General features: G+C 38.6%; 1 protein-coding gene across 1 annotated transcript in view; it reads left to right on the top strand.

The window, feature by feature from the left end:
• The first annotated feature begins 11,155 nt into the window (after positions 1–11,155).
• Positions 11,156–13,116, top strand: part of crfa4 (cytokine receptor family, class I receptor 4) — a 60,085-nt gene continuing 58,124 nt past the window's right edge. Inside the window, exon 1 of the mRNA XM_026158600.2 lies at positions 11,156–11,589. The gene's annotated coding sequence lies outside the window, so the exon portion shown is untranslated. The remainder of the gene's footprint in view (positions 11,590–13,116) is intronic.

Genomic DNA, 13,116 nt, shown 5'->3' with positions numbered 1-13,116 from the left:
ATAACATCCTTAAGTCGATTACAGTGGGCTAGAGGGGTCTTGATAGGGTTAAAGGCATAAAAATAATTAGATTGAGAGATCTTGATGTTCAATTTGGGGGCTCATGGGACTCATCACTTGACATTTTTCCACTGAGTTGTGTGGTGGCGCTAAATGGCCTCTTGTTGCTTGGGAACATTTTAAGGACTCTTGGAAGTATCTGTGGCACCTTGGGACCCAGGAGTTGATAGGATTCCAAACTCAAATAGTATTGAAAGTGTTCCTGGGGGTTCCTGGAATATCTGACCTCCTAGAAATTGCCTATAATGTGATTCTTTTACTAGTCTCCATTATGTGGATGGTACCTAGAGCTAAGGGTTATTTGATGGAACTGTTCACTTGGATATATTTGATAGGAACATCTTGATAATCCCTGCATTAGAAGACATTTTTTTGTTTGTTTTTTTCCCCTTTTTAGTGAAACTAAAACCAGCTCTCTTTGCTTGAAAAATAAACTTTCCAAGAACAATAACATGTTCTGGATAAAAACCTGTGGGAACGATAAAATAAAATCAAAAGCATTTAAAAATGATATCAAGGTCATAGTTTTTAAGTTTTATCTGGATTTAAGACCTCCATCACTTTAACGCTGGTGCTTTTAGCACAATTGCATGGATGGAAATCCAACTTTCACTTGGGATTATTGTCAATCAGATCACTGCTGATTGTGTTGAGGGATTTAACATTGCTGATTACATCACACCAATAGTAGTTAAGCCTTAAAATGGCGTCCCTCGTGTATGCTGGAAATGAGTATAAAGTTCCCCTTGAGTGTCATCTTTTCCTTGTTAAATATCTGACTGGTGCTCAGTAAATGCCAGGGCTTACGAATATGTAGTTCCATGAAACATGATTTAAACAGTGCACAGGTTTGTGTGCATGCAATAAATCACCAACATGCAAATGCAGAAACAATGTTGGCGCATTACTGCCACCTACCAGGAAATACTACACAGTGTAAAACATGATTGACAACAGACAGTGAATACATGAATGTAGAAAGTAGAAAAAATACCACATGTATAATATTGACAATTCATAGTAATTAAAATCTTAAACTTTATGTAGCAGTTTAATTCTTTTATTCTTTTATCATAAAATAGACTAAAAATCATACTATCATCGTACTATAAATTCCAGAAACTTCTTTAAGCAAGAAAACTGTCAGTGCATTCCTGCTATTATAAACTTGCTGCAAAAAAACCCAACTTGCTGCATTCTTCTCAGGTCACCGACGCGTAATCTAGACAAAAGATGTTTAAATTTAGCTAAAAAGTGAAAGGACTTCCTCTCCAACATCTCTAATGAGTCCTCAGCTGACCAGATGATTTAAAACCCAGGCCCTTCTTAGGGGTTCTGAAGAGGCATTGTTTGCCACAGCATCACCATTCATAATGGCTGTATCCCAATTCAGGGTCTGCAGCCTGCTTAAAGGACGCAGCCTTAACGGTCCACAAGGGCCGCGTATTCAAAGACCGCTAAGGCCGGAAGTACGAGGCTTCTGAAATGGGACGGTCTAGCCTCCATCACGCTGCCCAGGTTGCCTAGCAACCATGATACTAACAGCTGGAAACGTTTCATACAGCTTTGTTTGACAGAAATGAAGGAGAACATATTTTGTTCATTTGTTTGCTTGTTTTCACATGAGCTTTGTTTGATTTGTTGAGTATCTGAGGCTGAGACCACGGGACTGTAAAACATGATTGTTGGGCTTCATTTCTGTACTGAAGAGTCATTTTAAGATTAGCTAGCTATCTGTATGTTAACAGACCGTCAGATATCGTAGTTAAATATGCTTCTTTAAAATGATATCAACATTTTGGAGCATGATTTGCTATTCAATTGTTTTGTATGACCATAAAAACTGTGTTATAATCTTTACTAGAAATTCACTAATACTAATGGGAATTCCATTTCTCTTCACTTCTTTATCATTGGCAGGAACATACAGGAACAAAAACAAAGTGTTAAAGCCCTCAAAACTGAAGTGTATTCACAAAAAACCTGGTTCCTAGAACAATATTGTGAGTATGCAGTCACCTACAAAAACGTGTCAGAGGCAACAGATGTGTTCAGCCTTGGATGGCTTATTTATTACTAGAAATTGTCTAAATTTTGCAGTAAATGAAGCTGTTGAATTGCTAGTGTAGTCGGGTATTACTGCATACATTTTTTAAATGATATTTTTATTCCATGTAGACCAGTCAGTCTTCTGTAAGAGCTGTCATTTCCAGTGATGGGAATAACAAGTAACGGCGTTACAAACGGCGTTAACTTTTTCAGTAACGAGTAATCTAACTAATTACTACTTCTATCGTTACAACACGTTACCGTTACTAACAAGAAAATGCCATGCGGTTGCGTTACTATTTTTCAACAACCAGACGGTTGAAACTGTCTTCAGCTTACCGCACCTTACCGCATCAGTTGTACAGAAGTAGCTATCTACGTAAGTAATCTGGGCGCTACAGCTTTAAGCAGCTGCGCACGCTCCCGCGGACAGCAATCACTTTCTGCCCGACAATCACTTTTTGGCACTTTTTTGCAGCTAGGGGGGCAAAACAATCGCATAAGTGCTGCTGTTTGACTGAGGAAGAATATAGTCGTGGTAAGCCAATCACATGACTCCTTCAAGATGACAAAGCAACAAGGTGATATTTACCAGTTTTTAAATTGTGTTGATAGGCCGTGTAAAACCAGAGCCATGATAAACAATATATATGCGGCGTTTTGTCCTGAATAGTTTCGTCACGTTTACTGTCTAAGGACAGCACTAGCAAGCACTCTCTGCTTATGACCAAAAAAATACCCCAAAACAAAAAAACACCCCTTTCGTGTTGGTGGAAAAATGCACCATGTTAACGAATCAAAAATGATATGACAACATGACATTTGGATGTTTAGGAAAAGGGGGGAGTTTTAGAGAGAGAGAGAGAGAGAGAGAGAGCGAAAGACAGCAAAAAAAGAGAGAGAGCGAGTTTTGAGATGCGAGAGATTTGTGACGTTTAGCGTGTTTGGAGTGTGTAGTTAATGTGTTGTCTTGTGTAGTTAGTGTGTTGTGGATAGTTTTGTGGTGTGTGTCAGAAAAATGAGGTGACTGCTGTCCCCAGGTAAAAAACAGGAGTGATGCACCTGCTGCTGTCAGAGCTGCAGGTATCAGGCTGTGATGTTCTCCTTTATAGTGGACAGAAATATTTAGAGTGGCCCAAATAATTTGGGTGGCATCTTATTGAATGCAGAACAGCTGATTGTTATGCAAATAGTTTGAAACGGTTATTTAAATAAAAGGTCAAAGGTAAATGGATGCAAATAACTTTGTTTGCAAAACTTGTGCATATGATTTTAAAATTGACAATTTATATTTGCATTTAAAGTTATGAACATGATTCATTAAACATGTTTGTGGTTGTTACAGTAAAAATATATCCATTTTCTACTCTGATTTTACGTTTTTTTTGGTCTGATTTTAGATCAATTGTGTAAATACAGTATGTCAAAATGAAAATATAACTGCAAAATCAGACACGTGAGGTTGTGCTGATAAGAATGATACCAAACAAGGCAAAGTAAATAGTTTTTAAAGGTGAAATGTAGAGGAAACATCAAAAGTAGTTAAAAATGGCCAATTATACCCTGGAAAAAATGTTAAACTTTTTTTTTAAAAATAACGCAATAGTTACTTTTCAAGTAATTAATTACGTTTAGAATCTTGTAACTCAGTTACTAACTCAGTTACTTTTTTGAATAAGTAACTAGTAACTATAATGAATTACCTTGTCAAAGTAACTTGCCAGCACTGGTCATTTCTATCTTCAGCTGTAATGTGCCATTATTTAGAGACTGAAATAGATCAGACCACTGAGATAATTTAAACACATCTGTGTGTCCATGTTGCATGCTGGTTTGCATTTGTGCACTGGAATAATGTGTGTGTGCGTGTTTTGTTAGGTTTTGTATGTCAGTTTTGAGTGTCGAACAAGCAGACGGTTGTTGAAGAGAATGGGGGAAATGTATTATTCAGATCGAATGAGACTGAAGTTTAATGGCAGAGTGACACACATTAGATGTGACAGAATGAGTCCAATACCACACACATGCACAGACACAAACACAGAGTGCAGGTGTATCTTCTTTTTATTGCTGAAACATGTTGGAGTTGTTTGACACAGTTGTGAAGATCACATCGAGCTGTCTGTCACAGCCAAACTTTCATGAGTCGATCAAGACCAGCTGAGGATCATGTGGCTCGATTTTGCTACATTTAAACACTTCTGTCCAGTACTGATGAAAATATTTGTAATAGATTAAACTATGTGCTGAGCCCAAAACTTCAGATTACAAGGTAGAGACTAAATATTGATGCTGGTCCCCTGGTACTCCAGTACAGGTGTCCATCTCAACACTAATGTTAAAGTGGTGTGACAGGGCCATGTGAGATTATATAGTTTTACTGGCTCACAATGAAGCTAATTTAATGAATTCATATACTACTGGTTAAATACTGTAGGCATACACTGGACCCCCTTTTACCACCAAAACAGCTGCACATCCAAAATGAATATCTCATTACATCACATGCCAAGGGTGCTCTATTGGCTTAAGATCTGGTGACTGTGGAGGCCATTTGAGAACAGCGAACTCATTGTCATGTTCAAGAAACCTTTTTGAGATGATTTGAGCTTTGTGACACAGTGTGTTATCCTGCTGGAAGCAGCCATCAGAAGACAAGAACAATGTGGAGATAAAGGGATGGACATGGTCTCAAATAGGTTTTAGTATTTAAATGAGGCCCAGTATAATACTAACGTGACCAGAGGGTGTCAAAAAATATCCTTTACACCATTACACCACCAACAGCCTGAAGTACTGATAAAAGGCAGGACTGAGCCATGCTTTCATGTTGTTTACTCCAAATTCTGACCCTATCATCTCAGTGTCGAAGAAGAAATCAAGACTCATCAGACCACACAAGCTTTCTGTTATCCAATTTTAGTGGGCCCATGTAAACGTGGCACTAAATGTGATCTTCTGCTGTATTCAGAGATGCACTTCTGCATAGTTTGGTTGTAACAAGTTGGTTATTAGTTAGTGGTTGATTTGCTGTTGTCTATTTCAGCTTGAAGCCATCTGACCATTCTCTAACCTCTGACATCAACAAGGCATTTCGCCCAGAGAACTCTCTTTTTCAGACCATTCTGTAAACTCTTGCAAGGGAAATCTAGTAAAAAATTAATAGCTAAATGACAAGAAATGCCATGCCTCCTTTAGACTTATATGATTATGAAGGAGATTTGCCCAGCTGCGTTAGCACCTCTCTTGGCCAATCCAAGAATACAGATGAAAGCATTAGTTTTGGAGAGTCCATCAACAGGAGTTTTTGTCAATGGACCTTGACTTTATTACAGCAAACTGGCAAAAATAGAGGCTAATAAGAGGCTTGATGTCATATACCAGGAAAACATTATTCCTATCTGAAAGTATCATTCTTCCACCATCTTCGTAAAACACACACTCTGGAGAGGTTGCTAGCACGTTAAGAAAACCTCTGAGCAAATATAATGAGGCTATTTTTACAACAGATGTTAAACTTTATTTGATAACAGCAGAAGCTAAAGGTAATATTTAGTCAAATTGAACAGTAAGACATCCAGTAATGCATACAGTTAAATGAATCTTATTCCACTGTGTTCACCACCTCTGCTGCTGTGCCATGTACACAACCTTTGTGATTATTTTCATTTACCACATATTTGATGTAAACCCTCAGCTCTCCACATTGTATGTGCTTTATTTTATTTATTTGTTTTGTCCTTGGGATAAAATCCAGCTTGTGTTTGTCACTTTGCCTCCTGTGCCAAACAGTCCAAATGAATTATGCAAGTTCTCCAAGTGCACAAAGTCATCCAGTCAAACCTATGTAATTGTTGTCTCTATTACACTGCTATTAGGTAACTATCAGTTAGCCTGTTGGTTTTAGTCAGGGTTTGGTGTTGGTTTACACCCTAAACAGTCTTTGGATATCTGCCAATTAAGAAGCTCAGCCTGGTTAAAATGACTTGTCCACATTGGTGCAGTTCCTCACTTCTTGCAATGCCTCAGTTAAGCATAATGAATAATTATGATTCTCCATCTGAAATGTGCTTGGTTTGAAGGGAGAATGTTTAAGGCTGAAATCCTGCGAAATGAATAATTTATTCACTTGTCATTCCGCAGCTTCGCACTGTATTTCTATGTCAGCCGTGAGCAGTATAACCTACAAAAGAGGTCAAAACTTAGTCCAGGGTGGAGCGTCACAGCATATGGTAAACCTGCTGTAGAAGATGGAGGTTAAACAAATACTCACATGGTGTGTAATTTAGACAAAAGACCTTCTAGTGATTTTTCTTTCTAATCTGGGGAAAGGGGATTAGATTAAATCTGTTGCATGGCGACTGTGACATCACCGCTGGCCCGTTTCACAATCACAAAGAGCTGCAGGCACTGCAGCTGAGACCTTTGAGCTGCCAAACCAGAACCAGGGCTCGAACGTTTGTAGACCAGGATTCACATTCACCACTAAAAACGCATAAAGGCTTCTCTCAAGGCCTTAGAAAAGAGGGCGAGGGGAGGGGGTTCCTAATGGAGTTTGTTTCCATTAGGGCTGCCCACTGAGACTCAGTCCTCTGTTTTCAGTGCCCTGACCTTCATGAAATGCACTGTGGACCACATGACATAAAAATCAACTATTGTACTCACAGTCTCAACATGAAGTGATACAAGCAGAGGTAGACCGCACACACACAACACCCTGTCATGGACAACTAGTGACCTGAAAATTTTCACCCTGTGTTCTTTTCCCTCTGCAAGAGAAATGAAGCCAGCATGGAAAACTGCAGTTCCTCTAATGTCCACTTGAGGCTGGCCCCCAAACTAAGCCGATTCTTATAGATTCCCATATTAAAATGTCCAGTATTGTAGCAGAATTAAAAAGGTTTACAGCCTGTTTTCCAATAACTCAGCTAGGAAGGCTTAAAATACTTTGACAGATGGATGCTGACAGAGGGAGCTGACTAACAGGGTTGCTGCCTTTGTAAACATTTTCCATAGAATCACCAGGTAAATATCATGGCTCACTGTTTTTATAGCAGTTAAAAAAATGAATTTAAACACAACCAAAAACAAAGCAGTTCAGTTGATTATTATACAGCTCAATAACAAAGTGAAATCTAATGTGAAATCGAAAATAATCCCACTAAAGTAAAATAAGCATACATTCAAATGCTTACATAAGAAGGTTAACTTTCTCAAATTTAAGATGCCAACATAAAACAGAATTAAAAATAGCTGTGTATAGTAAAAAAGAATATGGTAAAAAAAAACCAGATTAAATCACAGTCTATCAGACAATGCACTGCAGTATTAAGTATTGTGACAGTGCATCCTTGATATATTAACATGACATTATTGAATATCTCACAACCATTTTCAAATATTTCAGTTTTATTGTGTTTGATCTCATAGATAATATGAGATGCCTAATTAATAGTTTATGCATTTACAAATCCCCATCGGGAGGTTGGAGGGGTTCAGCACTCACACTGACTCAACGTCTTACACAGCAGAGACACTTTTCATTGGAAACAACATAGTGAAGTTAAGGAAATATAAACTGCTTGACTAAGCTAAGAAATATAGTTTGGGTTATGTATAATGGCTTCAGCTTTTTTTTGTTGTTGTTGTTGCCATGGTGACTATTCACTTCTAAAGAGTCTGGAAAACAAAAATACTACCTGCAGCTATTACAGTTTATGGATGTAGCTGGTAATAAAAACTAACAATACATACGCCAGCTCAGTCAGGCTGCTGAGTGGTGGAATTTGTTTCTTAAAGGCCTTTTTAAGCTGTAGGTAGGTCCTTAGGATGTTGAAAACAAGCTAACTAAAAGTTTTCACTCATCACACTTTAAAAAAGCGGTATGACGGCTGCAAACATCCAAACTATGGATATTCATGTGAAGTCCTACAGCCAAAATTGAGAGATCTCAGTTTCAAAGGAACTTCAGGAGTGCAAGGTTAAGCTGCTTCAGCCGTGTTAGCATCTGAAACAGAAAATTCATACCCGGAATGGAGTCAAGCTGTAATGACGAGTCAAGAAAAGGGGAATGAAATAATTTCCCTCAAAATGAGGAAAAAAGCAAAAAAGCAAGCACTCGTGAAAACCTCATAGCCCACCAAAACATCGTCCGAGATTTAAAGCATCTACTTCAAAATTGTACGCTGAGGAGTTGTTTTGGCTACAACATCAGGTGAAGGAAATGCAGGAAAATGCCACCTGCAGAGTGAGTCGGGAGGCTGCTCAAAACAAGGCCTTAACTTTCCAGCTGAAGGAGACTCTAAAAGTTGTTAGTTGAGTTGTTCTTGAGATGAACTTGAACTAATAGAAACATGTCTAATAGTTTATTATACAACTGAAAATGTCTTGCACTAAATGGGTTTAAGGAGGCACAGAAAAAGAACACAAATTAAATACATCCCGCAATTAAACCAAAGGTACTCAAAACTTAAAACGAGTCTGAACACAGCAGGTTCCTTTGGTGCTGCAAGCACTTCAAGCAGTGTTTCAGTTCAGGTACAGTTGACAGCGGGTACAGTTTAGGTTCACAGTGAAACACAATGACTCAGTTGTCCAGCTTCAAAAAAGGTGGCCAAAGGTAATTTCTCTTTCCTTATTGCTAGTGTCCTTGTCACTACTGGCAGGATCAGATGGTGCCTGCAACTCATTCAGGTTAATAGGTAGACCAATTCCAAGAATGGACGGTCATGTTTGCTGCAACAGGAATCTTTGCTAGGTCTCCCAGCACAGAATGTAGAGGTGACCCAAGGGAATGGATATGCAAAAGAGGAGCTGGACAAAATTGTAGAAGGGCATCAACTCCACGGCAGGGCTAATTATAGACACTAAAAGCTGCTTGGGAGAATTCCAGTCAGTAAAAATCTACAAGTTTGTGCTGCAGTTGAGAATCTGCCCCTGTAAAAACAGTAATCCTTGGAATTGAAAACTGAAAGCACTATTTAAACCTCAACCTAAATTAAATAACAGATTTATAAAACAAAGTTTATGTTGGCTAATGTATTCAGCTCTATCATATGTGACATATCCGTGTCCCATCTGGTAGAAAAATATTCCACTACCACAACCCCACCTCACATCAGCTTTCATTTATCCAGGCAGTCGCCTCAGTCACTGCGTCTCTGGATCTGGGATCTCTTTGATGAATCATTCAAAGGACGATGCACTCTAACTAATTTGAGTCATGCCTCCTGACTTTGGGGAGCAGTCATGCTCTTCTCATTGGTTAAACATCGGCAGCGACACAGTGAACAAACAGAGCAACATACAGTGGAGGCCTTGCAGCACAAGGGCCCTGAATCAAACAAGCTGCTCCTGAGAATAATCTGATTATTTTTGTCTCCGTGGGGCAGAGCTAATACTGATCCAGGATGACTGCTCTTTCACACGTCGTGTGGTACTGTCAGCGCTGCTGCAGGATCAAGATTTTTTTCCCCAAAAGCTGTCAGTGCTATTTTATGCTTCTCCCTCGCCACATTTTAAAGTGAATAATTGTACTTTTTACTGCAAAACGTGTATCTGACAGACGCAGTTATGTCTCCAATTAATATTTTATATACTAAAAAACAGATGACGTCTTTAGAAATTGTGCACTAGTATGATTAAACAAGTGGTTTCCAACCATTTGGCTTGTAGACTCATTCCTTAACCTTTTTAGGTAGCTATCTAAACCTCTTTTTTAAAATCAAGATGAAGAAAAGTCTATAAAATTCACATATTTGTGAATATATATATCGCTCAGATGTATAATGTGGCCCCACTAAAATCTGAAACAAAAGAAATAGTGACAGTGAATACTGGACTTTTATTTAGATGTTATTTCCTCATCTTTCATCATTTGGGCGAGGCTTGTAACAAACACCCCAAGACATCATTGCTTTGTTTGTGTCAGATGAGCCTGGTTCTGCTGGAAGTTTCTTCCTGTTAAAAGGGAGTTCTTCCTTCCCACTGTCACCTAATGCTTGCTCACAGAGGGGCTGTCTGATTTTAGGTGTCTTCTCCTTAATTCTGCAGCGTGTAGCTGGGATTTGGTGTTATACAAATAAACTGGAATTGAATTAAATTTGTATTGTCATTTGACTTTTTATTAATTATTAATAATAGAGATTTTATTTATTTTCATTTATTTGTTTCATTGTAATTCATGGATTTCTTTTTAATGCACCAGAAGTCATCTGGAACTAAATAGTGGGAAGACCTTTACCTTTTTCTTCAGTTTCACAACTCAGTTGTTTCTGACCATAATCACTTAAATCACAACAATCTGCTTGTCCCGTGAACATTATGTTCATAAATCCTGATAAAATAACACAAACAAACAAAAAAACCCAACACATTTTGTTTTGCTTTTTTATCAATACAGTATCAAAAATTTAACATAGTTTACATCCTTCAGTTTTTCGTTCATTTTCTCCTGCTAATTAATCCAGGTTTACCGTATAAGAATTTACGACAGGACATCCTCACTTATTGGTGCCCATTTCCAAACAGGATGTTACACTTGAGTACTTTGTTAAACCTATGAGGTAGCCTGACATGCAGCTTCCCAGAAAGATATGTACACATTGTGGTAACATAGACAGTAATATGAGGTATAACCAGAATATACTGATTAATACGGAGATCCAAAAGTCCAAAGAGAGACCACAGAAAGTGAAAGACATTCTGATACTGCGAAATAAGCAACAGCAATGGGAAGTGGGTGGGAACCAAGAGAAACGTGTCCCTGCTTCCAGGAGAGCCACTGAAGTGACTACCATTTTGTCACATTACAGCCACAAACATGAATCAATTTTATTTGAATTCCACATGAAAGACCAACACAAAGTGGTTCCAAACATTTTTTTTACAAATAAATAACTGCAAAGTGGAGTTAGTGCAAAAAAACAAAACAAAAAACCCAACACTATTTAGTCATTTATAAATTTCCTTTCTCTTAAAACTGGGACTTCTTCATATGAACAAACTGGCTCTAATTTAGAATTTATTTTAAAATGTTACCTTTTTTTGTTTCTGTTTAATTTGCTTCATTTAGCGCACACGTTGTATTTCTATTTTGGCACTAACTGTCTTCCACACATTGCTCCTCGGAGCAGAGCGCAATGGAGACGAGGAGGTGGTTCAGTAAAGATGGGTGGGGGAGTCCAGAGCTCCAGCTGGTGTTTGGCTAATGACGCGGGATCAGGTGGAGGAAAAGCTCCTTATGGAGGGGAGGGGGACAGAAATACTGTGACAGGGTGGTGAAAGGCGCATTCGCTCCGCGGACAGCACATCAGCACCGAGCAACAGCAGCAGCAGCTGTTAGAACAGCTCCCGACTCTTCGTACGGACTTCATCCCCACTATCTGCTCAATCGACGGGCCACCGGCCGGTTCCTGCTCCCCGCGTGGGTTTGTGTTTGAGGAATCGCGCCACAGGAGGCGTTAAAGAGGCTTACTCCAGGTAAGACGGATTCCTGCTTTTTAATCTGCAGGTCAAGTGCGCCAGTTTGTAAGGTTAACAAGAAGATCCCAGTTTACAAACTTCATGTAAAGCGGAAAGAAAATGCGTGAACTGTCTGAAGAATCACACAACTGTTTATTACTGCGTATTTATTTTATGCAAAACCCCAATAGGAGTTTTCACCACAGTTTGCTTACTGACGCCCCCCCCCCCCCCCCCACACACACACACACACGTTGAATCCATCGAAAATATAGTGACTATTGTAAATTACCTTTAAAACTGATGCTATTCTGTGTGTTGGAGTGAACATGTTTATCTACTGACATTTGATATAAATACGTTTCTTTTTAAAATTTCTTTACACCTGACAGTGAAACTGCTGCCTGAGGAGCACATGTACACCTTTTCAGTATGTCTGTACACCTGCTCCTGTGTGTTTTGTAAGTCCCTTTTTGAGAAGACAAATGGTCAAATTTAAGTTTTTCCCCAAAAAATAATCGATGCAGAACCAGATGTAGGACAAGAAAAGAAAAGAAAAGAAAAAGATCCGTGAAGTTTCTTAAGCACTTATCAAGTTCAGGATATTGAGGATGGCATTCAATTTACTTTAGTTATTATTTGAATTCACTTTTAATACAGGTTACTTTAATTGAGTGCTCTGACTTAAAATTGTTCTTTTCTGCTCATTTTAAATATCTCTCAGTGTGGTTTGAAGATTGACCTTTTGTGATACCACACGGTTCAAATATCATGTCTGCTTCTTGATCAAAAAACCATCCAAAAATATGAGAGATAGCAATGAAAACCATTGTCAGTGTACAGCAGGAGTGTCAAACCTGTGTCCAATCTGGGTCACTGGGTGACCTCACAAAGTGTGAAAATTGCGGTGGAGTCATTAATTACAGACATTATCGATACGACACAACACCTGCTGTGGTGATGGCAGCAGTGCGTCATCACAGTGAAAACATCTGGAAAGTTAAAATTATTTCTAGGATGATGTAAGTTGCTTCAAATAAAAGATGTGAAATACTTCTGTTTAGTTTCAACAAAGCAACGGCTGTGTAACTTTCCTCTTTGATCCGTAATCGTGTGGTGCATGTAATGACAGCTGTGTCACTGAATGTGGAAAGACGTTGACGCATCATTGAAAAGTGCACTTATTTTTTTAAAGATGTCAGGATGTTCCACCGTTTTATGAATAATTTAATGAGAAATCTAACCTTCTGGTGATCAAATTGGGCCCTATGTGATCTAGGAAGTGCCCATGTTTATGTGCTATTGAAGAGTAAGGTTTCAGGCAGACGTAAAGGAAAATAAGCAGCGCTGTAATAAAATTAAATCTGTAAGCATTTAATTCAAGTTGGGGTTCATCTACTCAACATTTGTAGACATTTTGTACACAAATACTTCAGGAATAATAGGAAAACCCCCAATAATATTTCTGTTAAATAAAATAAGACAAACTCTTTGCCTTCAGTGGATGCCGGTCAGCTGTGCTGGTGTCACCAACAAGCAGCTATT

Source organism: Astatotilapia calliptera, chromosome 23 (genome assembly GCF_964374335.1).
Source record: "Astatotilapia calliptera chromosome 23, fAstCal68.1, whole genome shotgun sequence".
NCBI classification, from domain to species: domain Eukaryota; kingdom Metazoa; phylum Chordata; class Actinopteri; order Cichliformes; family Cichlidae; genus Astatotilapia; species Astatotilapia calliptera.
This window is presented reverse-complemented; position numbering and strand designations above follow the sequence as displayed.